General features: G+C 49.3%; 1 protein-coding gene across 5 annotated transcripts in view; it reads left to right on the top strand.

Moving 5' to 3' along the window:
• Nucleotides 1-24,387, top strand: part of TRIM33 (tripartite motif containing 33) — a 1,358,766-nt gene that overhangs the window by 736,235 nt on the left and 598,144 nt on the right. The gene's annotated exons all lie outside the window — the stretch shown is intronic.

Genomic DNA, 24,387 nt, shown 5'->3' with positions numbered 1-24,387 from the left:
GTGGGGAGCTCAACGGAGTCAAAACTAACTACATATCACCCTTTTAGAGCCGCGGGCAATCAGACTAGCGCTAAAGGCCTTCCTGCCATCTGTACGGGGAAAGAATGTCCTGATAACAGACAGCGCAGTGGCCATGTACTACCGCAACAATAGAGGTGGTGTGGAGTCACTACCACTGTGCACAGAGGCAATGCATCTTGGGTATTAGGCAAGACAAGAAGGAATCTCTGTCAGCAGTTCACCTTGCTGGAGAGAAGAACACGACGGCGGACGCTCCGAGCAGGCAGAGCAGAGTCTCCCACTCACGGGACCTAGCTCAGGAAGTCCTTCAAGAGATCTTCACCCTTTGGGGAACCCCTCGAGTGGATCTGTTCACGACCAGTGCCAACAGGAAGTGCGAACTGTACTGCTCAAGGGAATTTCCCGCAAAAGGAGCTTTAGAAGACGCGTTTGTGGTGGACTGGGAATTTCCACTCCTGGATGCATTTCCTAAAGTCTCAGTGATTCCTCACGTAATCGTGAGGTTGTGAAGGTTCAGATACAATGATTGGGACCTCCCGCACGACATAAGGAAGGTTTTGCTTTCGGCCAGAATGCCAGCAACGAAATCTCTATGTCGCCGCTGCTGCTGGAATCCATTCTGAAGCTGGTGCAACAATAAGAATGTTGGCCCTTTCTCATGTAATACACCGGTGGTGTTTATCTTTTCGATTACATCTAGCAAATCTGGGGCTCAAGATTGGTACCATAAATGGATGCCTAGCTGCGCTTTCTATTTTTAAGCGCACTTCAGAGGAAGTCTCCTACTTTAAGGTTCCTCTGGTAATACAATTCTTAAAGGGGTTAAGTAATGTTTACCTCCGACCCACTTTTAAGTCCCCCTGTGGGTTCTCAACTTGGTTTTAAATGTTATAATGGGTGCTCCTTTTGAGCCTCTACATTCTTGTCCATTAAGACTTCTTACTTTGAAAACCGTTTTCTTAGTGGCAATAACATCTGCCCGAAGGGTGAGTGAGCTACAGGCTCTATACTGCAAGGCTCCTCATACTGTGGAGCCCATCATTCTCCCCAAGGTTGTCTTTGAGTTTCATATTACTCAAAAGATAACATTACCATCTTTTCATCCTCCACCACATGCAGGGACAGAGTAAGAAAGACTTCAGACTCGATCGTAGATGTGAACTTCATTTTTACATTTCCAGATTGGCAAAACTGTGGCAGAATTACCAATTATTTATGAGCTATTCAGGTCACAAATTGGGTCTTGCCATCACCAAACAAACCATCTCCAGATGGATTATTATAACTATATCGGAATCTTAGACTGGCAGATAAAGACCCTCCAGTACATCTAAGAGCTCATTTGACCAGGAGTGTCGCAACTTTGTCTGCTTTGCAGAGGGGAGTTTCAATAAAGGATATATGGGCAGCTGCCACGTGGTCGTCAGTGCACACCTTTACTAAATACTACAGTGTAGAGTCCTTCACGTGCCAAGATTCTGCTTTTGGTAAAGCAGTATTGCATTCTGTACATACATGATCGCAAACATTTTTACTTCCTCCTCCAAATTATGTAGACTGCTTTGATGTACGGTGCATCAAAGATGAGGAATACATGGGAGGGCACAATCCATTTGAAGAACAAGTTACTTACACATGTTAACGTTCTTTCGACTGGATGTTCCTCCCATGTATTACTTACCGCCCCTCCCAAACTACCCCGCAGTAAAACTTCTCTTGTGGTTAGTCTGCGATCTGTCAAGGGCAGTAACCGTCAAACAACATAGTACTCCACTCGTCAAAACAGAACTGAGGCCAACGGGCTCTGCACGTGCCACTTATACCTGCGTCAACGTCAGGACGGAGACCTCAGAGGGACATCAACTCGACCAGGCTTCGACGCACAGGCAGCAAGCTGGATATTGGGAAATATCAAAGATAAGGAATTTGTGGGAGGAACATCCAGCCGCAAGAATGTTACCATGGGTAAGTAACTTGTTCTCCTCTATATCAATCACTGTCCCCTGGGTCATACTGCCGCCATCCAATGACGGTCCGTTTCCTAAGACTCTAGCAGCCACCTTTAGTCCTTGTTTGCTTTGCGAGCAATTTGTACGTTTTTTCATGTTTCGGCAAGAAAAGTTGCATTTTTGTTCCACAGAGCCTGTGTGCTCTCGTCCTCATCTGCTAGCAACAGGGATCTGTTGACGCTCCACTCCTCAAGTGAGAAGATGCATCAAAGTTTCTAGAAGGCCTACTTCGCGCCCTCCGACCATGACGAAGTAGGGAATGTCCTTCATCCCCTGCACCAAATGCACAGTATAGGTTTGCGGAAGACAAGCACCTACAATGCCTCTACTGCCTACACACGAACCATAAGGAGGTAGAGTGCAAAGTATGCCTAGATTTCTCTAAGATGACGAATGACGGGCGTAGTAGGCTGGCGGCATGGCTTAACTCGAACAAGGCCTCTGCCCCGTGCCTCGCCTGTAACGCTCACCTGATTCCCACAGAGGCGCCGGTCTTGACTGGGTGAATGCTGTATCTTCAAAGGTGATGTGTAACACACGGTTGGCTCTTTGGGCTGGACCTCTGTGCACTGTATGTCTGACTCGAAGAGTAAGATGTCTGCAGATAGAAAATAAGGGATTAATGAACTGGGGTTATTGGGTGCCTCTCTCCTCTTCCCTTTCTCTTCTCCTGTAGAACCCCAAAGGTTAACACCCTCACCTTAGGTAAGTGAATGCCGAGCTCTCCATCTGCCTCGGGGCAGGGTGCCGTAACCAGTTTCTTCACTGGATAAGGGTGCAGGCCTCTTGACCTCAGAGGACTGCTGTCCGTCGTTAACTGCACGAACGGTAAGTTCTGGGCACTTCAAATGTCTTAAAAGTCTTTTGTAATGATATCTCTTGTTTTGCAGGGTTCCGGGGATGGCGGATGGTGGGCTGATGAGAGTTCAGGATCGAACCCGCGTGAGGAATAGAAGCGCCTGGAAGCACGTAAGTAAGCGCTTGTAGCCTGCTTCACGATGCGCACTAACTGTCCCTTTTATCTTGCAGGTACAAGTTCGGAGCTTTAGAGAAGCTGAAGGGTGCTGGAATACCCACTGGATTCGGCGTGGGAAGGAGTAATGGCACGTGAGTAATAAAGTTGCCCAATGTCTTTAAATGCACCTTCTTTTGTCTTTCAGATGCGGGATGCAGCGCCGAAGGCCTCCGGAGCGTGCGAAGAGCTGGTAAGCTTTTGTCTTTCAGATGCCGGAATGCAGTGCAAAGACCTCCGGAGCATGCGAAGAGTAGGTAAGCCTTTGTCTTTCAGATGCCGGAATGCAGCGCGAGGCGTTGGTGACAGCCGATGGACCAGGTAAGAGATGCGCTGCCACTGAAGACCGTAGTGCTAACCTGTTCTTTCTTTGTCTTTACGGGTGCTGCTGAAGACTGGATTCCAGGATGGTAAGCCTTTGTTCCCTTAGGCCCAGGATCAGAAGCAGAAGACACGATGAGCGTTCTGCTGCAGAGAATGCAGAATAACGCAAAGCAAGATTCATCCATCGGGTGTGGTTTAAATAGCCTCCTGTAGTGCTTAGGTGTCTCCTTCCACAGCCACGCCTAGGTAAGAAAAGAGTTCCTGCTTTCCAGAAGAGTTCCAGTGTTCTGAACCTAGGGAGTGGCTCCTGCCCCACCCAACAGGAAAAGTAGTCCCAAACAGAAGAGGATCAGGGGTTCAACTGGCAGGTAAGTAAGCAGCATGGTCTGCTGCAGGTAAGTCCACCCAAGCATTGAGCCCGGCGCTTCCAGCACTGGGACTGGGCATCTTTAAGAGCCTGGTGCCACTGGCGCCAGGACAGGGTCCAAAAGGTCCCAATTGGGACTGGCTGGCACTCGGAACCGGGGTTATGGGTCTGCTTCCAAGGGAGTCGGGCAAGTCCTGATCTTTTGGAAGCAGAGATCATGACATCGCCTTCGGAGGAGAGAATAGCAGCCATTCAAGAAAAGGTGCTGCGCCTGTTGGCAAAGACTGCTACAATGCAGCCATCAAGTCGTTAGTGGGCATGATACCATCCTGCATCTACCTTGTCCGTCTCTGCAGGTTGCAGATGTGACCCCTACAGGAATTCTTGGGTGTATGTTGGATACAGGTGTCCACAGGTTTCACGGACAAGATCCCTCTCAACGAGGAGTACCGGAGGCTGATAGATTGGTGGGGTGTCTGTGTCCACATCGCCCTAGGCACAGGATTTCAACTACCCCCTCCATACGAGGTGACTGTCACCACGGATGCCTCTCTGGAAGGTTGGGTAGCGTACACCGGATGTCTGCATGCTACAGGCCTGTGGCTGCCAGAGGAGAAGGATCTGCACATTGATAACCTGGAGCTATGGATTCTGGGCCCTCAAGTTGTTTTGACCATTTCTGAAAGGCAAGGTGGTGAGGATCTTCGTGAACACCACCACCATGTTCTAAATCAGGAAGCAAAGGGGCACTCTTTTCCCGGCGATCTCCAGGGAAATGCAGGATTTATGGCACTGGGCCGTCAGACAGGGGATGTGCTTTGTACCTCTCCACCTGACTGGAGTCAAGAACACCATTGCAGACTCCCTCAGCAGTGAGCTGCGTTCCTGCCACGAGTGGGAACTTCGTTAGGATCAGGTGGACCTCCTGTTCATCCGATGAGGCAGACCCCAGATCAATCAGTTTGCCACGGCGGTGAACTCCAAATGCCAGAGGTTCGCCAGCAGATTCCATCAGCCAAGAAGCCTAGGGTATGTGTTCTCCTTCCATTGGGAAGGGCTGTTTCTGTATGAGTTTTCCCCCGTTCCCTCTCCTGCTATGTGTCATCAACACACTACGTGTCTATGCAGGATGATGCTCACCGCGCCGGCATGGCAGATTAAGTGTCTGGATTTTCTCAGCCCATCAGCACCCTCCCCCGTCAAGTTGCTGGTGGTTCATGATCTGCTCACCAGAGAAGGAGGCGCAATCGTGCATCACGACCCAAGATGCTGAACCTAAAGGCCTGGCTCCTACAGCCTTAGAGTTTGGAGGTTGAGTTGACTGCAGGGGCGTCCTCGCCAAGCCCAGGGCGTAGTTGACTTTGAAGGGCTACGGCCATAAGTGGAAGGGTTTTGCTTTGTGGTACTGGTCGCAGGAGAGTACCCCGCTGGGGGTCACAGCAACGCAGATCATTCAGTACTTGCTGTCCTTGGCAAAAGCTGGACTGGCTCACGCTTCCATTAAGGTACACCTGGCGCCATCTCACTACGCCAGATCCCCAGGGAAATCCTCTGTAGTCCCACAGTTTTGTCAAGGAGTTTCTCAAAGAACTTTTCTGATCCTTCCCACCGGTGAATGCTCCTGCCCCAGCGTGGGAGGTGAACGTGGTTCTGACGAGGCTCACGTGGGCCCCCTTCGAGTCTATGCATCAAGCCTCATTCAAATTTCTCTTGTGTATAACGGCTTTTCTTGTGGCCACCCCTTTTGCCAGATGTTTGGGTGAGATCCAGGCCTTATCCTACAAGCTACTGTACCTGACTTTCCACAAATCAAGGGTGATACTGCATACGGACCCCTCTTTCATGCCGAAAGTTCTGTCGGAATTTCACCTCAAGAAGCCTTTGGTGTTGCCTGTTGTCTTCCCGAAACCTTCGTCACCAGCGGAAAGGGCCTTGCACTGGCTGGATGTTGATTGTGCCCAATTTCTACGTGACACGCATGAAGAGTTTTGGAAGACGTCTCAGTTATTTGTGAATTTTGGTCCTGTGAGCCATGGAAAGACCTTGTCCAAGGCTTCCATTGCAAGGTGGCTCTCCGGCTGCATCATGCACTGTCATCAGTTTGTTTATTGATTTGATAATGCGTGCCAAGCCCTTGGGTAGCTGGGCGCAACAGTACAAGAATTCTCGAAGCTTGGTTACAGTGCCAGTCTCAGGCAGGTACATACATGTGAGTACAACAAATAATACAGTATATAATACAAGATGTAGCTGATCAAAGGTGCAAATTAGGACCAAGGCTAATCATTGCCTAGGTTTAGGGTGGGGGTATAGTGGCAGTTTAGGGAAGAAAAGAAAGGTTATAGGTCATTGGTGCAGAGCCAGATGAGAGCGTTCTGTTTGAATCTGAAGTAGGGTAGGGGACGTCTAAGGTCCATTGGGAGTGTATGCCAAGATTGCACAGCTTTGACTGGGAAACTGTATCATCGAGCCGTGGTCAGTTTAAATCTGGGGATTTCGAGAATGAATGAGTTAACAGATCTTGTAGGTCGGGTCGTAGACCTCCTAGAGATTTCTTCCATTAGGTACGGGGGTGCTAGTTTGTTTAGGCATTTGGATGTGATAGAGGTGGTTTTTAGGAGGATTCTGTCTTTTATTTTTAGCCAATGAGTCTCCTTTCTAAATTTAGTAATGTGATCTCTAGTTGGGAAGTCCAGCGCTGCTCTTAAGGCATTATTTTGCAATCGTTGAAGTTTGTCAGTGTCATATGTGTTGGCTCCCGAATACAGAGCGTTACAATAATATAGTCTGGACATAAGAGCGTTGGCCAAGGTGACACAGCTGGCACTAGAGAGGAATGGTCTAGCAGCACTGATTCATTTGCAAGTGTAAGCTGTTGTGGAGGCGAGGGAACTGACTTGCTTATTAAGGGCGAGGGAGGAGTCCAGATAGAATCCTAAGGTTTTTACCACAGGCATAACTTTAATGATATTGTTATCAATATTAATGGATGCGTAGTTTGGGGATAGTTAGCTTAGTGTTAGATCCGAGGAGCTGTATCTCGGATTTATCGTCATTCAGGCAGAGGCTGTGGGTCGCCATCCATGCCTGAATGATGATGTACATCTTATTCATCAAGGCCGAGTCTGCTTCATAGTTGCCCGAAAGGGGTATGAGGATCTGGGTGTCATCTGCATAGTTAGTGTAGTTGACGCCCAGTCTGTCCAACCTATCAAACAATGGCTTGGTGAAAATGTTATACATAGTGGGTGAGATACAGGATCCCTGTGGGACTCCACATGTTGTTTGCATGGGATCAGTGCAGGTTGAAGTTGAGAAGACTCTCATGGTCCGGTTAACTGGAAAGGATTGGACCCATGCTATAGCTTCCCCTGTGAAGTTGGCAGCGAGCCTGAGGTGATTGCATAAGGCTGCATGATCAACCAGGTCGAAGGCTGCTGACAAGTCCAGTAGAAGTAGCAAAGCTGTTTTTCCACTATACTTTAACTCCTCAATTTTTGTCTTGATGTCTAGCAAAGCTGTTTCAGTGCCCTGGAGGGGGCGGAAGCCTGATTGCCGAGAGCCTAGCAAATGGTTGGCTTCCAGGTAGTCCTGAATTTGTAAGTAGGCTACTCTGTCAATGATTTTAAGTAGGAACGGCATGGTAGTGATAGGTTTCTAGTTGGTTAGGATGGATGGATGGATAGATCAAGGGTTTGTTTTTTGAGTAAGGGGGGGGGACCCAAGATTCTTTCAGGTTGGAGGGTACTGTATTTGATTTAAAGGAGGAATTTATAAGTTTCGAGATAAAAGGGGCTAGGTCCCTAGCTGCATCCTTTATTATTTGCACTGGGCAGCTGTCGCCTTTACAGTTAGAGGGTTTCAGGGAGATAATGACCTTTTCAGTGTCGATGATTGAGGTTGTTTTGAAACTGAAGGGAGGGATAGTATTGGGCACGGTAGGCAATGGTGAGTGTTGATCTGAGAGTGGCAGGGAGTCCTTTTTTAAAATTTATTTTATGTTGAAGGGTGATGATTTTGTTAGATAGGGCGTTTTGTATGTCAGTGCACCATATCTTGTCCTTGGGAGTAGGGTCTACGGGTTGTAGGGGGGATTCCATTTCCAGAAGGATGGAAAAGAGTTCCTTGGTGTTTGATTTGGCTTTTGTAATTCTATCGTCAAATAGATTTTTTTTTTGTTAATGATTTGTTTTATAGATTTTGGATAGTTGGGCTTATTTAACTTTGTTGTTTTCGGTAGGTGAGTTGTGCCAGATAGCTTGGAACTTTCTTTTCTGTTTTCTTAAGTCCTTGAGTTGAGGCGTGAACCAGGGAGTTAGGTGTGCTTCCTGCTTACCTTTGCTCAGTTTAGTTGGTGCGATAGTGTCTAGTGCAATGGTCATAGCTTTGTTGAAGGTGTCCACTAAGGTGTCAGGGTCGGTGTTGTTTCCCAAGCCATTAATAGCCGGGAGGAGGAGAGGGATGTGTTTTTTGGCTGTGATGTCTTTTTTTACTTCTGGTAGAGAGGGGGTTCGGGGGTGTCGTATTGATACATTTAGGGCTGAGGAGATCGAGTGTAGCGGTGAAGTTTATTAAATAATGGTCCGTCCAAAGTTGTGGGACAAAGTCGGGGATGGCAATGTTGCGATTGCGATCTGATACCCAGTCGAGGGTTCTATCCTTGATGTGGGAGGGGGAGAGGACTTTTTGGGTAAACTCGTGATCATTAAGTAGGGCTGCTATAGAGTTGACATGTTGTCTGGGTCTTTATGGCCAATATTGAAGTCTCCCATCAGCAGAGTTTGGGGGTGGTTTTGAGTATTGTTCGCTATAAGGCTAGTGAGGTCGTCTTCGAAAGTCCCTAGAGGTCCTGGGGGCCTGTAAATCAAGTGGATGGTCAACGTGCGGTTATTGGATAACAGCAGTTTGGCTGTGAGTATTTCACAAGAGGACCACGGAGGAGAGGTGGCAAGCCTAATGGGCTGGGTGGTTTTGTAGATGATGGCTAGGCCGCCGCCTTTGGCGTTGGGTCTATCTACCTTAAGGATCTGGTGGCTGTCGGGTATGGCTATCATTAGGGTAGGTCCTGCAGCCTTGTGTGGCCAGGTCTCTGTTATGGCAAGTAGGTCCAGGCTATCATTGTTTAGGATGTCCGCAATTTCGGTGGCGTGGGCAACCATGGATCTGGCGTTGATGAGTGACCCGGTTAGCGTCAAGGTACTCCTAGGATTGGGATTGTGAGAAGGGTTAGTTATGTGTTTAATTTGGCTCGAGTGCTTCTTTGTGTGAGTGGGCAGGCACCGAGTTTGGGAAGTCTGTTTTAGCTACCTGTGCTCGCTTGGACAGGTGGTCGGGGGTGGTGAGGAGTCCAATGGTGTTACTTGTTTTATTTCTTTTAGGTTCATAGATGCAGGGTAATCTTGACCTAAGTCTCGAGTTTCTGTCTATGGGAGGTCTTGTGCTATAAGTAGCAGAGGGCATGATTGTGATGAGAACAATTGTGAATATGAGAGTCTGGGCGTTTATATGTTTACTGATGTTAGGCAGGGTGGTAGTAAACCGTAGGTGATTTGCTAATGTTATTAGTAGTAGCAATTAACGTTGGGTGTCGCTAAAGGGCTACTATGTGCTGGTGGCTGGAAGTAGTTGGGATCTCCTAGCTTTGGCTGTCTCAGTAGAAGCTGAGAATGCAATGTACTGAAAGGTAGGTGCGATTTCAGCAGAGGGGGAAATGCCTAAATTAGAACTTCATAGTAGAAGCTGACAATGCAGTATGCAGGTGGCAGGGGGTTACCTAGATTCGAAAATCACAATCTGGGCTAAAAAGGCATGTAACTAGGCAGGTGGCTAGTTTCAACAGTGAGGGTTCAGTGGTTAAGCAGTTAGTCTGTACCTCCTCTGTAGATGCCACTTGCCAGTATCAAGATGGCTGAACAGGGTGTGGGAAATCTGGGCACAGTGAAAACCACAGCTAAGGATAGTAATAACCATTGAGGGCTAATGACCGATCAGCAATGCAAGTCCACATATGTGCAGATAGTGCCAGCCCTGTTGCTAAGTTTTTAAGCAGCACAAGATAGCCACAGATAACAAGCTGGTGTTGGTATCATTGAGTAATTGGGTAGCGAAATAGTGTGATTAAGCAGTGTAGCTAAAGTACAGGTACTTAGTAATCAAGATGTGTGATCAGACATATATTACAACAGCATGGCAATATTTGCAAGTGGTAGCATATGCACAAGTCTCATAATCCCAGTGATGAAGAAGAAACGAGAACGGGCCAGAGCGGTAGCTATCGGGAGCAGATGGGTGCACTGATTGTTAGCACGGGAGACATTATGTTATGGTGTCTTACTCGGTATTCCACGTCGCAGGAGGGGGGCAGCGTTAAAGTTGTTGCGGGGAAGTAGTGGTCAAGGGCAGCTCATTTCTGCTCCTAAATGATGAGGTGAATTGGCGACCCCGCGCGCCGGTGCCAACAGGGCCTTAAGTGAGGGCCTTTGGGGTAGGGCCGGCTTCGCCTACCGGCTTGCGGATTGGGCAGCTATGAACAGCTGCTGCCCAATCAGGAACTTACAGTGGTTTGCAGGAGGGTTAGCACTCCAGTGCTAATGGGTCGGCCATTTTCGAATGGGTTACCGACATGGGCTGCTTACAGATGCACGTGGGAGGTGCAAAAATGGAATTTTGTCCATCTCATGCAGATTGTGCAGCTGCAGCATCAGATTTGCAAGCAGCTGAGGTGATTGTAATGATAGTGTACAATGCGTACACGTTGAAATATTCTCTCCAGTAAAGATGCAAGTACCCGCATGGGCTTCCTGACCTTTGCTTGGCCATCCGAGATCTCTCCAACAGAGCAATCGCTGCGACTACGGCTTTGCTTTCTGGTGTGCCCCTGCTGGACATCTGCAGGGCTGCTGTATGGAGGTCTATGCACACCTTCACAAAGTTCTACTGCGTCGACAGGGATTCCAGGCGGGCAAGCAGTGCTACGCAACCTGTTCGCTTGAGGGTGAGTCTGTTCCAGACATAAGAGTTAATTGCTTCCTTTGAGCCTTGCCACATTCCGTGGTTGTTTTTATGTTGTAGTGCTGTGTATTCGTTATTCATGAGCATGTGAATCCATACCCAGACCCCATGCTGGAGAAGGAACAAGTTATGTACCTGTAACTATTCTGCGGCATGGGTCTGACATGGATTCACATGCAAACCCTCCCACCTTCCCCTCTGTGTCTATTCTTGGTCATTCTTCCACTTTACATGCTTACCAAATCTAAAGGTGTCTGCCAGAGGTGGGGCTTAGGGAGAGGACGGTCATTCTATGGGGCAGTATGATCCAGAGGGCAGTGATTGGTTTAGAGGAGAAATAGTTTTAAAGTGAAACTGTTTTTTCTTTTGCTGAAGATTCCCAGTCTGAGGGGAATATGCATGAAAATGTGAATCCATGCCAGACCCATGCTGGAGAATAGTTACAGGTAAGTAACTGAACACTTCCTTGCCCTATATGCTGCAGCCAATTCTGTGGGACCTAAACCCTTTTTACACATAGTGGACATGCCTAGTTCCTTTTTTTTTTTTAACCCTCTCCACACTTCCCTCAATTCCCCAGTTGAGATCTCCCACCCCAACCCCTCATGCCAAGCCTGGATTCAAGCAGATGTCAACCTCTAGCCACCTCCCAAACAAGAATAGAGACTATATAGCAGTACCTTGGGGGAGCTGGCTGCAAATATTAGCTTGAACTCCGTAAGCACTGTAGTGGTCCCCTGCCTGCTGATTGGTTGCATCACCCAATGCCGCAGTTGCCAGTATTGAAATGTATCCCTCCCCCCAACATCAAACTTTGCTTTACACGACTCAAAGGATTCGATGTGGCCCCCTTCAAACAAGTGCGCCAGGAATTCACAGCCCCCTGCCCGCAAGCTTGAGAAGCCTAATCTGTCATAGTCGGGGACAAAATTAGCGGTTGAAGTGGATCTGGGTTAGGGGATGGAAAAGAAGAGCCCCAGAGTCCCAAACCTGCATAGTTCCCTTACTGGCTGGAAGTTCATGTAGACTGGGAGTGCGTTTGGGTTACCTGTTGGGGTTTGGGGTTACCTGTTGGGGTTTGGGTTACCTGTTGGGGTTTGGGTTACCTATTGGCAACAGGCTGATTTGAACAACTGCTCAAGCAAGGTCCTCAAGACCTTGGCTGCCTCCTCTCGTGCAGTGCAAAGCCACTGCTTTCCTTCCCAGGTGAACAGGAGGATGAAAGGTAAAGTCCACCGATATTGAATCTGTTCTTGGAGAAGTTTCCCCGTAATTGGCCAAAAGGCCAGTAGCTTCTGGATTGTTGGGGCTGCCAAGTCCTGGAAAATGAGACGCTTCTGTGAGCCGTAGGTGATTTCTCTCAGTGACTTGGATGCACGGAGGATCGCCTCCTTGACGGTGAAGGCATGAAATTTCATGAGGATATCTCAAGACTGGCCCTGCTGGTTCCTAGGTAGGGGCCCAGCCCGATGGACCCTATCAAGGGCAATGGGATCTGTAGACATGCCGGGAAATGTATCCTCAAAGAAGCAGAGAACCCAGGCCCTTAAGTCTGATCCTTCAGTCTCCTCCAGGCCCCTGATTCTTGGGTGTTCTCATCTGTGCCTGTTCTTGAGATCTTCAGTCGTGAAGATGTGCTCCTCCATTCCCTGGTTAGCTCTGGCCATCTCACCCTGCAGATGTATAACGTCCTCCTGCAGGGAATGGATGGACTTCTCAGCATCTCCCACTCTATGTTGATTTGCTTCAGGTCCTTGGAGAGCACATCTGTGGACCTCTGGAGACCCTCAGTTGCAGCTGTGATCTCCTTTCTGACTCTGGTGGAGATTTTCTCTTCCAGAGTGGACATACACTCCACGAGGTCCGTTTTCGTGAGGTGGGAGCGGGGCAGCATGCGCCATCGCCACCGCTGTACTCTTTCCACTTGCTGGCTTTTCGGCTCTGCCTGTGTCACCAGACTCTGACATGAGGGCCCACAGTGAGGTAAAGGATCGTAGCTCGGGGTGACATGCAGGTGGGAGCAGAGACCCCCCTCCCCCCCCCAAAGGTCCAGTCGGTGCCACCGGACTGCCTTCCATGCCCTCCCGAGCCCAGTGCCTCCACTAAGTCGTCTTCTGGCCACCAGTCCGCACCAAGCCAAGCCACCCTTCTCGGGCCCCATCGGCGCACAGCAGACTTGCCTCTACGGCCCTCTATCCTGCTCCCATCTGGTAATGGGCAACACGGGTCGCTGCTTGTTGGGGGATTTTTCCTGAAGTGTTACTGGCAGTAAGACTTTAGCAAGCTATCTCAGTGGTTTGTAGATCCCCCAACTCTTAGTATCAGTCTGTACTAGCTTAGGATCTTTGTAGAGTGGCAGAGCAGTCAGGCTTATCTTAAGAGGAAGATGTGGGCTGTAGTTAAGTACACTGAATCTGAGCTAGACAGGCGCAACAAAGAAGCACTTACACTTCTAATTATATAAAAAGTATACATTTATAATTTACACCAGAATTACATTAAATACTTCAGACGTTTACGTTGAAACACTTAGGAATACTTAATGGACTCCTACGTCCCGTTCTCTTTCCTTCATACTGTATGGGTTTCCCTCGCTAGGGACGGGAGAAGCAACCTTTTTTACCAAAAAAAGGCTCTTCCCCTTTAGGTTAAGATGCGCGCAGGGGCGTGGCCCTGTGAGCATGCACTCCTGACTCTGCCCACTGGTGCCACTCCCAAGTCCTCTTTTCTGCGTTGACTGGAATGGGCCATTTTCACCAGCACTCCTGGATTAGGCTTCGGCCTAGTAATTCCATGTGCACTTCATCAGAGAAGTACTTTGGTCTTTTTTTCTTTTCTTTCGATCAGGTAACGCTCTGTCCTCTGGCACCATGCTCATCCCTGGCAAATATCGGCGGGCTTGAGCAGGTGTCCATCCTGCGAGGGTATGTCCAACCCCCACACCCTCTGCCTCCGCTGCCTTGGCCCTGACCACAGCTGGGAAGGCTGTACGGTGTGCAATGCGCTAAACACAGCGCACCCTCAAGAACAGATTAGCCAGGTGGAGGGAGCTCTTCGGGAGGTCGCCTCCAGAGGTCTTAAAGGTGTTTAAGCAGAAGACCAGGCCCAAGGTAGGTTCACTGTTCACCTCCGCACCCCGCAAAGGTGACTCCTTCTCCAGGAAGCGCACAAGCAGGAGGGACCAAGCAGGTTCTAGTAGCAGCGCATGCACCAAGGCTGCTTCAGCTACCAGCCACCATGCCGAGGGGTGGCGAGATCCTACCGGTGACTCCGCTGAGGGAACAGTGACTGCGCTGAGGAACCGCAAGGTTCTATTACCGGGTCTCAAGTGCCTACACCCTATTACTGGACTAATGTCTGAGGGGCCGCCTGTACGCAGTACTACCAGCGCCACAGCCGAGGGCACTTAGCCTGCAAGGACTCATCCTGAGGTGCAGGGTAGGCCTCAACCTCCACCGGTCTGTGTACTTGAAGCTGTGCAAGCACAGCAAGCGCCACAGGCACATGGCATGCAGCCGGACAAAATGGCCATTAGCTTTGCAGGGCAGATGCACCTCGCCCCATACAGCCAGACAGGGTGCGCCTAGGCCTCAGCGACCTCAGGGCCCCGCACCTATGCCGGCTCCATCAAACACTGCTCCGGCCTGTGAAGACACGTTCTTTGAGAAGTTCCTTAGACTCATGAGGTTGCTGCAGATGGGCAACATCCTTAGTGATGTTATCAGGGACGTGCTCCATCCGGCTGCACCCACGGCCACGCCACCCTTGAGTCCAGCTCCTGTCACAGCAGCCCTGTATCAGCTGCCGCAGTAGCCTCTGACGCCGATCAGTATGCCACAGCTCTCTGTGACCAGCACTCCTCCAGCTGCACCAGACCAGCAAGATAAATTGGTGGACACAGATGAGGAGGAGGACCCCCAACACTCCATCAGCCAAAGCCTTTCACGAATGGCTGGCGGGCTTGGCTGAGTGTTTGGGGATCCCCCAGCCACAGGTGGAAAAACCAGATGTGAGCAGGGTATTGGCAGAAGTTCTCACTCTACGCCCCACGGCTAGAACGGGAATCCAATTGCAGAAGGACGTGGTGGCGCTTGCCAAAAAAAAGGATGGCTCAATCGACATTCTACGCAACCTACCAATAGGCGTGTTGACGCGAAGTTCAGGCAAATGGTAGAGTATCCCCTCTTACTGTCGGCACACCCCCACAGCCACACTCTTCAGTGATTGCGGCAGCATCACTCTACTCTAAGCCTCAATTGTCTTTGGCTACATCAGCCTCTACACTCCTGGGTAAGGAGGAGCAGATCCTGGAGGCGTTTGGAAAGATCTATTCCAACGCTACTCTCCATCTGCACCAGTCCACTGCAGATGCCATGCTGGTGGCGGTCAACCGGAGGTTCTGGCGAGAGATCGCCGATTTCCTAGCTGAACTCCCGGTGCAGAGCCAGGCTTGCTTTAAGGCGGGGCTCGCTGAAGCTTAAATAGTGGCACAGGACATAAGAGTCCACAGTGGCTCACATAGATACCTCAGGGCGGGCCATATGTATTGCTACCAACATGAGGAGGACGGCTTGGCTAAGGGTGATGTTCTACCCTGATGTCCAGGAGCGTATTCTGGACCTTCCTTTCGAAGGGGGACCCCCATCTCTTCCATTCTACTGCAGACAAGGAACTGAGTAAGAATAGTTTGCAGACTGCTAAGTCCTTATTGATCCTCACCAAGTCCACCCTCAAGGCATATAGCCAAGCGCACCAGTGCTCAGACAAGGGGCGGTCCTTCAGAGGCTTCAGGGGCTTCAAGGAGAGACAGTCCAGACAATTGGACAGATCCCCGAGCCAGCACAAGTGCAAGCAGCACAAGGCTGCTCGCAAGGCTTTTTTCCAGTCCCCCTCCTCAGCCCCAGCCTCGGAGGGCAAGAAAGCATGACACAGCCATCTGGATCCACAAGTCTCAGGTGGGGGGCATGCTTGCCCTTCACGCTGACCGCTGGTGGACCAGATTCACGAACCCATGGTATCCACGGGCATCCGGCTCCCTATCCCTTCCTCTCCTCCGCTCCTACAGATTGGTACAGCAACTCTGTTGGCGGAAATTCTCTTGCTCATAGTGAGTCATGCAGTGGAGGAAGTCTCAGCCTCTCAGTGGGGTCTGGGCTTCTATTCATGGATTTTCGCCATGCACAAAAAGAACCAGGCTAGCCTGAGAGTTGTTTGACCTTTCCACCTTGAACCTTTCCCTTCCTCTCCACAAGTTCAAGATGGTTACCCCAGCACTAATAGCAGAGACATTGTGTGCGGGAGACTGGATGTGCTCCCTGCATTTGAAGGATGCATACCTATACGTCCCGATCTGGCAACCCCATCAGTCCTTTGAGGTTCAGGATCATGGGTTTTCCTTTCCAATACAAGGTTCTACCCTTTGGCCTCAATTCGGCCCCCAGGGTCTTTACAGGGCTGATGAACGCAGTGGCAGCCATGCTCGCGGCTCAGGGCCACCACATCTACCCATACCTAGACTGGCTTGTCAGGGCAAGGTCTCCGGAGGCAGTCCAACATACACCGCCTGCGCCCTCATGAATTCACTACACATCCTGGGATTTTCCATCAATCTCATGAAGTCAATTGGAGCCCATGCAGAGTCTAACCTTCCTGGGCCTTATCTGGAATACGAGCTCAGAGAGAATTTCCCCTCAAAGGACAAGATGGTAGCCGTCAAGAAGGTCACGGGGCATTTTCTCAGCAGAGGACTGACCTTGGCGTAGTGGTACCAACACCACCTGGGCATCATGGCGACATGTCTCCTCGCAGTGCCACATACGAAGCTCAAAATGAGGCGATTGCAGTTGCTCTTCGCAGCCTTCTGAAGCCAGGGGTAGGTTCCCAGGCATAGCTTGTCAGCATCCCACATATCCACAAAGACCTAGTCTGGTAGAGCACGGACAATAACCTGCGGATAGGCAGGCCCTTCTGTCGACCAGCACCTCAGGTCACCATCACCACGGACTCATCCATAGAGGGCTGGGGAGCTACCTTGGGCAGCCAGTGTCCACAGGATATGGTCCCGACAGGAGCAGGCGGCCCACATCAACTGGCTCGAGTTGGACATCTGGCTAGCTCTCAAAGCCTTCCTCCTGATGAGCAGCGGCAAGGTGATCCTTATTCAGATGGACAGCTTCACCAGCATGTATTACATCAACAAGCAGGGTGGCACCAGGTCTCGTCCCCTCTGCACTCTGCCAGTCAACATTTAGGAGTGGGCTCTGGAAAACGGCAAGCACCTGACAGCAATACACCTCTAAGCACAACTATGAATGGCAGTTAGACCAAAGGGTCCTTCAGGGGATTTTTCGACAGGTGGGGTCATCCGCATGTGGATCGCTTTCCCACCTGATAAAGCAGGAGGTGCCCCCAGTTCGCATCCTGACAGGACAGAGGCTCGCTGGGCGACGCGGTGCAGATCCAGTGGAACGACAGGAACGCGTATGCCTTCCCTCCTACTCCCCTGGTCCACAGGGTGATCCTCAACATCCGGATGGCACGGCACCTCCGTATCATTGTGATAGCTCCATGGTGGCCAGCAAGGCCATGGTTCTCAGAACTATTCAGCCTGTTAGATCAGGCCCTGGTGCACCTACCACTGGGTCCAGCGCACCTACTCTTAGCAGGGAGGCGCGGTCATAGCCCTCTCAGTGTGGTTCCTGAACAAGTCCCACTGAGGCATCTGCAGCTGTGACAAGTTAACCTAGACATTATACATGGGCCTAGGAGCGATGCTACCAGGACACGGTACAAAAGCAAGTGGACTAGGTTTTGTCACTGGGCGGAATCAAAGGAGGTCAATTGTTAACCTGTATGCTGGACGACGTGCTATCCCTTTCGGCGCACCTCGCACACTCTGGGTTGCAAGTAGACACATGCTGCACTTATCTGGCGGCCATTGGAGCCTACAGGAACTCAGAGGAGGGGGTATTTTCGTCTTCTAATCTAGTCGTTAAGACACTTGGTAGGCCTAACCAGACTTTATCCGCCCGTTAAGAAACCACACCCAGTGTGGGACCTCAATGTGGTCTTGGGCGCCCTGGCACTTAAACGAACCTATGGCGTCCTCGGACATCAGGCTAGTCACCATTAAGACGACCCTACTGGTCGGCCTTACTTCGGCATGCCCAATCAGTGAAATCCAGGCGCTGGTGGCTTCAGAGCCTTAAACTATTTTTCATAAGAACGCACCCCGCATTCTTACCTAAAGTTGTCTCCTCTTTTCGGCTAAATGAGGAGATCGTGCTACCAATGTTCTTCGCGGACCCCAAGTATGACGCTCAGAAGGTCTTACACTCTCTGGACATCAGACGTACGTTGAGGTTCTACCTGGACAGGACCAAGAGCTTTCCGCAAAGCAGACTCCCTCTTTGTCACCTTCGGTGGATCAAAGCCTGGCTGTCAAGCCTCCAAGGCTTCCATAGCAAGGTGGATGGTTACAGCCATCAAGGAGGCGTACAAGGGGCAGCACAAACCTCTTCCACGCTATCAGGGCTAAAGCCACGGCGTTTGCCTTCCAGAGACAGGTCCCATGGCAGGTTATCAGCAAGGCAGCTACTTGGGCTACACCCTCTGCCTTCTGCAGGCACTACTGCTTGGATGCCCGCTCTAGGTCGGACACAGCATTTGGTCAGGCACTTTTAAGGAACTTGTTTCCTTAAGAGAGCACCTCTTCACCCTGGGACTACATTCAATTGTAATCGCCCAAACAGTATGTAGGAAAGGACACGAGATGGAGTAATTAGAAGTTACTCACCCTAGTTACTAACATACTCCTAGTCCATAGTCCCCTTTCCTCCATATGTCCCACCACCCCCACCCTAATATAACTGTGTGTCATTAGGCAATGGTAATATTGTCGACGGGGTCAAAGGGGACTGAGGAGTGGCGCCGGTGGGCGGAGTCAGGAGAGCGCATGCTCCCAAGGGTGCGCCCCTTGTGCATCGAAGTTTAAAGGGGAAGATGATTTTTCTGGTGAAAAATTTGATCTCTAGCGAGCAACACCCATGCAGTATGGAGGAAAGGGGACTATGAACTAGGAGTATGTTAGTCACTACGGTGAGTAACTTACAATATACATTTTACAGGGTACTTTCACTTTTGTTAGTTCGCGGTCACATTTGTAGCAACATTACACAGGGAAAAGATAATGTTGTTGTGTTGGTTACTGCACGCTCTTGCGGTTTTCAGCGGTTTATGCGGTAATACATTTACCCTGCCAACACACTGTAAAGTTACTTAAAGGGAGGGAAATGGTTAGTTTAGCATGAGCTTAGTTCACGGTTCTAGAGACGGTTTCTTCGCCTATTAAGTCTTTTGTCGAAAAACGCAACCCTAGTTAAAGGCAGTTTGGAGAGGGCTTGAAGTCTTGACAATCAGCGAATTACAAAGAGTTCCTGTGGATTTCATCCAGTGTCTTCAGTTATTGAAGCAGCAAATTAACAAACAATGGAGACCTTAACACCGACTCGAAGAAGGGGAGACCAGCAGTGGCTTGGGTCGGAGGTAAGCAGGCGTTGCCCTGGGCAACTCTGTGCACTCCAACGCTCCGGAGCGACTTCTTGGAATCCGGTAAGCAATACCTTTTTCCCCACAGTAATGGTCATGCTTGATACTGGTTAATGTTGCAGTTCAAAACCCGACCCCTGGATTTCTCGGTCTGGAGACTGAAGGTAGGACAGTGGACGGGATCTCTTGGCAGCAGTCTCGAGGGAGAACCTGTGGCACGACTTTCAGCAACTTCTTGATTCACTCTGTGGTTTTGGTGCCTTTTTTGCAGCACCAACCAAGGACAAGGAATGCCTGGTCAATCTTCTTCGCTTCCTGCAGTTCCACAGACTGGTGAGGGGGTCTGGGTGCTTTGGATCGGATCCCTGAAGTGTCCTTACGGGTTCAGGACAGATTTGGACGATTCACTCCATGGGCAGCAGGTCTCCTGGTATTGGGGTTTCACAGCTCTGGAAACTCCTTGGACCTCAGGAGATGGCTTGTTTCAAAGTTCGTCTTGGGACTGGTTGTTACCACCAGCCAAAGGGAAGGCGTCCTCTTCGGAGCTCCTCTGTTGCATAGAAAACGGGGTCAGGACAGCAGTGGTCGCTTCAGTGTTGCAAAGGGTCTGCAGTCGTCTTCGGTGTCTAGTCAAAGGATCGAATCTAAAGGGTCGACAGGTCAAAGGATCGCATTTTTTTTAAATTATATATATTTTTTTAGGTTTTCGTTTAGGGAGAAAGTGGTTTTTAGGAAAAAAAGGGGGTTGGAGGGTCCCCCCCCAAAAAAATGTGAAAAAAAAAATTCGACCCTTAGGTTAACAAATACTTTAATAAACAGGTAAGTACTTTTAGAAACCTTTCAATGCAGAGTAAATTAACCCTTCTCTGGGGGAAAGGCCAAAGCACACAGTCAGAGGTAGAGGACTCTCTCCAGGAGCAGGAACACTTGAAGGGCCACAAGCGGGGAGGCTTGTGAGGGGCAAAGCTTTAGCAACTCTGCAAGGTAACCAAGACAAGTCTCAACAGAGAGCAAGTAAGGCTACACAACAATAGCTAAGTTATCTTAGACTTTACAGTACCTCTGGTTAGAAGAAATGGTTCCAACTGGCTTCTGTTCCTGTACAGCTCCGCAGATCCTGTTCCTGAGCCTCAGTCATGGGTACATGGGGCCAGCACAAGTCATGGAGCCTGCACGAGTGACTCCCAGCGTACCCTCAAAGTGTGGCAGTACAGAATGCCTCATTGGCAGGGTACAGTGAATGCTCAGCTGTTCAGTGATACACCAAGGAAGCAAGCAGGCACGTTGCAGACAACATCTCTGTTTTGCAAATATCGTGCACTCCAATGAACTGTACTGGACACTGAGGGACTCCATGGCCACTTTAGCTCAGTATTTACATCCTGATTCACAGAGCATTTTTCTATGGGATTGCATCATTGTAAAACGCTTCTGTGAATCAGGCCCTTAGTAATGATAATACGGCATGCGAAGAGAAAAAGTGCTCATGACTTCATTGACTGAAAATGTGCTTTGAAATACAAAATGCCACTTGTTAATAGAAGCTTTGATAAGCTGCAAAGTATACGAAACACTGCAGATTAGTAGAGGAGGGGCTTTATGGGTGGGGGGGCTGTTAATTGTTGTAAACGAACACTTGAGCACAGGTGAATAAAAGTACATCTTAAAATATTTAATGATTTGAGAACATTCAACAAAATACGTGTACGTGTGTGTGTGTGTGTGTCTCACCCAACTTTTTAAAATTAGATTTATTAAAGCCAAACCAAGAAAAATGAGTAACTATCATGGGTCTGATTTACAAAAGCGTTTTACAATGGCACAATCCCATTGAAAAACATGTTGTAAGTCAGGCCCTTTATAGCATAGCAGGATAGGTGCACTAACGATGCCTTTGTGAATTTATAATGAATATGCAACGAGAGTGCAACAATAGTTCTGCAATGTGTAACTAATTACTGTGTAACATACACATGACTATTGCCTCCAGGGTCGGGCTGTACAGAATGAGCCATTGGAATGGGTAGAGTGCATGGAATGATGGTGTATTAAATGGATGGAGTGGAAGCAATGGACAGAGTGCATGCAACACATAGAATGATCCGAATGGATGGAATGGATGGAGTGCATGTAGCGGATGCAGCACATGTAGTGGATTGAGAGAGTGGGACGGATGGAGTGGATGGGAAAAATGGTCTGCACGGGACGGATGGAGTACGGTGGACGGATGGAGTTCAGATGTTCAGTAAGATCTCAACCACCTACTAAAAACCACCATACCTCATCACCACGCTCACACTCTCCTTTACACCCTCACTCATCTAGAACACAGCGATACTATGATGCATTCGGTATAGCTGTTCTCATACCAACACCAGCCACATTCTCCTCATCCAGCTATTTTTAAAAAACAGCTGGCTCAGGACACCCCCCAGCCTATGCGTCTCCTCATCGCCTCAGGCCTAAGAAAGCCAGAAATCGGTCTGGGTATCAACCCACCAGAATGAACACATATTCCTGATCTCCCAACCACCACACCTACCGCGAAGAAGCAGCTTTCTTGCAAGTGCTACACCAGCTGCACACATAGCCGGTGCACCCACGCACCTTATGAATTACTCTCTACTGACTTGAACTACGGTTCCCAGGGGCGTTCAACCTACCAGCGCCTAGAGATCATACCAATGATGCATAAGGCGCTATATAAATGCAAAGTAACATAACATAAGAGGGAGGACGTCTGGGGACTCCTGCTCTGCAATGGGAAGGTCGGCGGCAGCAATGGGTAAGCTTTGATTCAGCAGTTCTTCATTGTTTCACCTCCTCGCGTCTGGCCGCAAATGGCAACACTGCGGTTCTTGGATACCACTTCAGACTTTCTTTGCTTCTGGGGTCCAGCACTCTGTTGGGGTGGCTCGGGCTTGGTCAGTCTTGCAACAGGGAAGTCCGGATGATCTTCCTAGCTCTTGGGTCCGATTTAAGAGCAACGCACACAATCTGGTGCTCCTCTCCCTGGCTTTTCGGTTCCAGGAGCAACTGCAGTGGAAATACCAACGGCTTCGAGAGGATGTCCAGACGGGCTTACTGTGGAGTTGATTGGTCCCACCAACTCAAAGAAAGAAGTCGTCCTTGCAGGGCTTCTCTAGTAGAGGCGAATTCGGAGCTTCAGCACAGCAGCAGGGCTTCATCGGGGCAAACCAACAGTCCAGGAGTTGTAGCAGGCATCTCTTCCAATATCTTTTTATGCAGGTTTCTCCCATTCATTCCAGCCTACCTGCCAGTCAAACAGCAGGGTGGCTGTCCTTGCCCGACAGCCAGCTGGCCAATCACCTTTGGTTGCATTCCTGTAACCAAGGGGATTGAGCACAGGGAGTTTCGGGCACCTCCCTCACTGCCTCAGCCAGACATACCGGAGCCTGAGGCGGGTTTCACTCGTGAGGCCCGCAAAAGACAAAACGGAGCGACCAAACCTGGTTTTGTGCGCAGAGTAAATCTCAAGAAGGACTTTCATGACAAAAAATGGCAAAAAAAGACGACCGTGGCCATTTTGACAAAATTGGCACCCATGGGTGCCTTACCATGGCTGCGAACGCAGCCTGCAGTAAAAACACACAATGGTATTAAAAGGTCAACCACTGCCACCAAACATTAATAGTACAAATCGTAACATAAAAATGTTACATGAGAAACTAGACAAAGGGGATACTAAGTAACCCCTCCAGCACCCTGTGGTAAAATAGTGTGTGCTGGCTCTGGAAAGTTACAAAATGTAAGTAAAGTCAGTTTCACTTTGCCGCTCTTGTATTCATTTATTTATTTTGCATTTTTAAAGCGCTCACACAGCCCGCGGGCATCGAGGCGCTCTTAAAGGAATTTATAAAAATAAAAAAATCTTAGTTGCGTATTTATAACGCGCTTAAATGTCCAGAGGTTTCTGAGCGCGGACCCAGGGATCAAACCTGTGTTGCTTTGTGTCGTCTTGCTTCCAAGGTGAACACGTTGCCACTGAGCTATCCTCCCCGGACAAAACAGTAAACAGTAGTTTCACCAAGAAAAGGTATTTAAACCTTTGGGAAAACCTAAGACTTCCCCGTGTCACTGCACTGAAGGTGCTGTGATGTCGCAATGTAAAGATGATGCCTATGGAGTTTGTCAGACTCCAAAGTCAAAAGAAACGGAGGATAAATAACATTAAAATTACATGAGAAGACATCCTAAAGTCCAGTAAAAAGAGCTGGGGGTCTCTAAGGTAGAAGGGAATTGACACATTTCTGAGAATTCTCCCTTACACTCAACTTTTATACAATTTTAGTGCACACTACTCTGCAATCTCATGCATTTTACAGAAAGGGGCACTTGGCTGGCCAATCAGGACAGCCATGCCCCCTGTCGGAGCTGGACCTATTCAGGCACTCTGACAAAGGACAGGGGGTGGAAAATTCCTCCCCCACTTCCTGCCTGCCCATACACTCTGGAGCCTAGGCAGGGCTACCTATGAGTTCCCGCCCAGGGAAAAACGCACACTGACCTCCACCTCCCAGAATGGAAGAAGAAAGCCTAACGAACAATGCTAGTAATGGCGAAGAAAGGAAGGCCCCAAGTTGGTACTTGGGTGCACCTATTGTGCACTACTGAGGCTAGGAAATGGTAGTAAATGTAAAGTTGTGAGGGTAACATAAGCTGTTAGAGTAAGTAGGAAAAGGGGCTATTAAGTAACCCTCCAACACTTCCACATAAGGTGGGGTGCACCTGACCTACATAGGAAAAACCGGTAAGTAAAGTCGATTTCACTTTGCTACTCTTGGGAACAGTAGTTCACCCAAGAAAATGTATTTAAACCTTATGAGAAATCCTAAGGACTTCTGTGACACTGCACTGACGGTGCTTTGTCACCATACAAAAGTAGACGCCTATCAAGTTTGTCAGACATCAAAAACAAAGAAACAGAGTCCAAATCAAAAATACATGAGTGAGAAAAAGGTCTCTCATTCCAGGATAAAAATTAAGTCCTCAATTCCAGCAAAAGAGCTGGGGGTCTCTAAGGTTGAAGGAGAATTAGCACAGACATAAGAATTCTCCTAACACTCGTCCCCCAC

Source organism: Ambystoma mexicanum, chromosome 13 (assembly GCF_040938575.1).
Source record: "Ambystoma mexicanum isolate Mex_15411 chromosome 13, UKY_AmexF1_1, whole genome shotgun sequence".
Classification (NCBI taxonomy): domain Eukaryota; kingdom Metazoa; phylum Chordata; class Amphibia; order Caudata; family Ambystomatidae; genus Ambystoma; species Ambystoma mexicanum.
The sequence above is the reverse complement of the archived record's forward strand: the minus strand, read 5'-3'. Positions and strand labels throughout refer to the sequence as shown.